The sequence below is a fragment of the Nicotiana attenuata genome, unplaced genomic scaffold (genome assembly GCF_001879085.1).
Source record: "Nicotiana attenuata strain UT unplaced genomic scaffold, NIATTr2, whole genome shotgun sequence".
Classification (NCBI taxonomy): Eukaryota; Viridiplantae; Streptophyta; class Magnoliopsida; order Solanales; family Solanaceae; genus Nicotiana; species Nicotiana attenuata.
The window spans coordinates 402,527-407,661 of NW_017670558.1; the positions used below are offsets into that span (position 1 = coordinate 402,527).

General features: G+C 36.5%; 1 pseudogene; it reads left to right on the top strand.

Annotated features, from left to right (window-relative positions):
* Positions 1-4,929, top strand: part of LOC109240941 — a 13,830-nt pseudogene extending 8,901 nt beyond the window's left edge.
* The last annotated feature ends 206 nt before the right edge of the window (positions 4,930-5,135 follow it).

The following is a 5,135-nucleotide window of genomic DNA, read 5'->3' on the forward strand; positions in this document are numbered from 1 at the left end:
CAGACCCCACCCCCCCACCACCCCCCCCCCCCCCAAACCCCGAAAAAAAAAAGAACCTTAATCTCCTTAATGTGAGTTACAAACAGTTTTGCTGGCTCTGGAACATCCAGCTGAACCACCTCTACTACCATTTATGACACCATGGAATCATGCTTTTGATAGCTTTAGTTAACATATTGTCTTGATTCTACAGAATCGATAGCTGAACAATGACATTGGTTCTTTTACTCTACTTAGGTTCCAATTTGGGAGAAGTAGGGTGTTGCGCTTTGTTCACATGTTCACATATGTTTTTCAGTGCGGTATTTGATCTGAAAAAGATTAATAGTTTTGATTGATCCTGTTTCCGGAATGTTTACTAATATGGCTATGAACAGGTAATTGCAGGAGTCATGGAATTCCTTAGTCTGCGAATCCCACCATTTATTAGAATTGATCTTCTCCAGACCATTTTTACTCAGGCCTTAAGTCTTGGTAACTTCCCTACATTTGTGCTTATCTTTTTTTCATTTGTTCACCTTCAAGGTAGGGGTAAGATCTGCGTACACACTACCCTCCCTAGACCCCACTTGTGGATTATACCGGGTTTGTTGTTGTTTCTTTTCATTTGTTCGTTTGGCATTCTGAAGTCCTAGAGCTGAAAAGACATTTTCATTTGCACTGTGATTTTCATTTTGCAAGCAATATCGGTGCATGTCAATTTGCACAAAGCAAGTTACAATTTGTGAAAATTTGGTCAATTCTTCTTCATCTTCGGCAGATACAAGTGAAAAAGTGAAGAAGGGAATTACACGTGTATACCTTAGTTCTTGTCGAATATTTGGGAAAGATGTCAAAGAATTACTACCATTTTTTGTTCCTCCAACTTGAAACCCAGAATTTGTCTAGGAATTCCTTTAAATGAAGTGAAAAATACAGCTTGTTATTTTCGCTGCGGTAACATATCTGGTAAATTAATATTGGACGTGGCCAGAAGTAGTAGTATAGAAAATAGAAGAGAGGTCTGATCAAATTTCTAAATATGGTCCTCTTTGGAGTAGGTCATTCATTAAATATGTCTTTTTATCTATCTGATTTACTTTTTTTGCAGATAAAAAATATGTAAATTGGACCCTTACTGTGGCAAGTGTCCATGGAAATAGGGCACCATTGCCTTTTATCAAATCTGTAGAGGTGAGTTAATAGCTGCGTCCACAGATTCTGTTGATTATGTTGAATAAGCATGTATGTGTTTCTAGAAGATAGAGTTTTTGAGGCTTACTGTTGCTGTGAAAGCTCCTAGAAACAACAAAGTAGAAACTAGAAAGAGAAAACACATGGAAATTAATAGCAGGCAGTAACAGTGGCTGGTGTGGGTGCATCAATTGCATATTCAATGGCGGTGGCAGCATTATCCACTGATAGACCACAGCCGTTATGAGTTTTTCCTTCGATATATTTGATTTATGATGTAGACTTGATTGAAATTAGATGATCCATCACTTTGAGGCTTGGGGAAATGGCCCTGTACACTTGCAGTAAGATCGAAACCTTCCTTTTGCAGCCTTTGCCTAAAAGAACAATGAATTCATTAGTTAGGTCTTGCCTCTTTGGAGGATCTCTAGCTCTGTTCATTTATCCTGTGCATCTCTTGTTTGAGGTATGCAGATCGAAGGCTTTAGGAATCTGTTGTGATACCCTATGAACCAAGAGACGACAATGATAAATGGGCTCTAAAAATGTGAGCAGGGATGTGCTAAGTAAAAAGGAGTGTGAAATAGTCCTACCGTAGAGTCTTGACGCTACTTCATCTTACCTCTGAGTTTTTTCTGTCACTTTAATGAAGCAGTTACTTTTTGTGCTGACTGTGAGTAGCTTAGACCTTTTTGAATTGTCAGTGAGTAATGGAAGTTGTTTGTTACAATGCTCGTTTTATAGTCCTTTGTCTAATTTGCAGGATTTATTTAAAATCAGGTCTTGTCTTTCTTCTCCTTCACTTAATGATTGTCACCAGTAATAGTCCTTAGCCCTCTTAAACTTTCTGGGTCTATTATGATAACATCTCTGCTGCTTTTGAAATGGAATTGTAGGTTTCTTTTTCAGAATGTCAAAACATGAAAGCAACTGTTCTGCATAAACAACCTCTTCAGCTAAAAAGGTAGTTTCATAATTTTGAAGCTATAATATTCTGTGTGAAAGATAACCTCGATATGCCTCTGTTATACATACTCTTTTGGCATAATTTCTCCAATAAGTCAAAAAAATTTTGCTCTTGTATTAGTTATTCAAGATTGTCTACTTGAGGCATTTCATATCACGTAGAAAATGATGACTAGATTGACATCAATCTGGATCTGATGTTTCCCAGAAGTTATGGGATTTTTTAAAAAAAAAAGGATGTTTTCATTGTGGGCCAAGAACTATAGCACCCAAAAATAATTCTAACAATCATTGCTTTTTCCTCTCTTGTTTACTTCGCATTACTCTAAACGGTCTACCATACCTAAAAGGAAAAAAATGAAGAAATATAAATTGGACACATAATAAAATGGAAAAAGGAAAATGAGAAGTAATATGAATATTTGTTCAACAGCTTCCGAGTTGATATTAAAAAATAGCATGTTAAAATCAAATTTATTGATGAGGAAAAAACAAAGTGTTGAATCTTGACCGTTGATTTTCTTGATCAAAATTTTGAATTTATTTCAGCGGCATATGCCAGTTTTCCCTTTTAATTATTGGTGAGGGTTTATTTCATATGTTCACTAATGTTATAAATTCCCAGACTTGAAACATTCTTTTCAACTCCTATTGCTTGTCAGGCGGACAGTTAAGACTGCAAATCCTTTTAACGTTAAGTTGAAATTGAACTTCAGTGATGGTTGCATGTGTTCATCGGCTGAAATCAAGATTCCAGTTGATTTTCAGGTGAGAAGACAATTTTCTCCATCCAACCATCCTAGCTTTGGTTAATCTTGGCCACATTGTTTTAATGCTTATCAGATAAATTAATGGAAGACTACTTTGTTATGACTTCTACAACAACAACATCAACATACCCAGTATTATTCCACACCGTGTGGTTATTATGGCTTCTATAGTAATTTATTATTGGTAAACTATGCCTAGCCAATTCCATGCTAGTGTTCATTCTCCTCTGTGAAAACTGAAAGAATGATAACTCATGCTCGTTTTAACTTCAAAACATAGAGTGTAGATCTTCTGCAGAGTAACAATGTTCTAGACATTGTTTTATGCCCCACCGCCATTTTCCCTTAGGCTTGGGCGGATGCCGTAGGATTTTCTACTATAATTAGTATACCTCTTGGTAAATTTGGTGAGCGGCTAGAAACTATTTCTGCACCAAGTGGTAAAGATATTTCCTAGGCTGGTTACTGTAACCAAAAGAATAGTTCCAGACTTCATGCCAGCATATCCCTATGTGCAGAGTAGACTAGATTACTACCACGCTACCAAGATAAGATGGTTTGACTCATGTTTAATGGCATTCTTGACTTGTGAGGTCCTTTATTGAGTGAGCTTATCTCTTTGAATTTGAAGCTGTGGCTGTTTGATCACCTGTGGTGGCGAGATTCGAGTGTACCTAGCGATGCTCATTGATGGAGGCAAATCATTGATTAACGTGCAAATTGTGGTCTGGGTAGAACGGTACAACTAGAAAAGACCACATTTTGGTGGCACTTGACTTGACCCCAAGGCTGCTTAGCAAACAATCTAGCTCTAGTCTTTGGCCCTAGTTACTGGACCAACAGATTTATAACTTCAGTTTTTTGTGGCATGATTAATGATACATATCTTTGCATGGCTTTTGCAAGAAGAATTTAGTGATCTGATTGGAATCAATGTCTGAAGCTGCTTTGTGTTCCCCGCGACCACTTGTCTAGAATCAAAATTATTCTTACTTTATTTCTCTGAGAATCACAACTTTCTTTGAGACCCCACTAAAACATGTGCGCAATATAGTAATTGAAGAATAAATTTTCTTCAGAACTGACCATTGTTGTAAAGGGATGAACTTTTGTATTGCCCAGCGCTATCTTAATGCTTGGCTGTTTGTCGTTAATGAAAATCTTTTTGATTACTGATCAAAATAAGTTGTGAAACTAGAAGCTGGAGAAGTATGAGAAACACGATTGGACAATATTTCAATACATGCATTGGCAACAAATACTGTTACTTGCAGTCCAGCTCTTCATCACATTCCCTTTTTCAGTAAAAGAACAATTAGATCGTCCTCTCCTTTTTTAGGCATAGCGGTTGGGAATGATATGGGAACTGGCCTAACCCTTTAGTCTTTTCTTTGTATTTTTTGTGACCGGTCTACTATTCTTGTTTATGAAGAATATTGATGATTGTCTGAGGGGTGACTGACTATAACGTTTTATTCTCGTGCAGATTTCAGCACATGTGTTCAAGGATGATAAGGATTCTATATTACAGAATCTAAGAGAAAGATCCATCGTGGATCCTCACTGTGGACAGACTGCAGTTATTGAGAAAAAGGTCATTATGGTTCCTAAAAGTGAGATCATGGTTCATGCCATTGTTACAAACATTGTCAAGTTTGACAGAAATTGTGGAGATCTAAGTAATGGCTCATTGAAAAGGAAATATGAAGGTTTTAATGGCATCATTCCCTCTAGAAAACGATCGAACGGTAGAAAACCCAGAGTTTTAAATGGAAGGTGATCACTGGGCTATACAGCAACTCCTGTAAATATTCTTGTAGCAGCACTCTGAGAAAATGTTAATATGTGAAGACTGGGTGAATTTTGATAGTTAATACACTCAGTCTGGCTCTGATAGAAATCTGAAATTTAATAACCCATTTTTTGTATTAGGCCAAAGTTTTAACTCTCATTTCTTTCTAATCCATTCTTGAAATTCATATAAAGGTGTATAATTGCTGGTCTTATTATTTTGATCTCTCATGCATATATTGAAATTGATATTGTACCATTGTAACAGAGAGAGTTGAGATTCTGAGAGAGGGGAGAGAACCAAAAGATTTTGGGGTATAAAATCCCAGGAAAGAAAATTTATTTAATAAAAACAAACAAAGAAAGTTGACTCATGGTTTGTGATTATTTCTCCTAGAGTTTAATTTACGACTAAATTTGGTGTGTATAATTTTC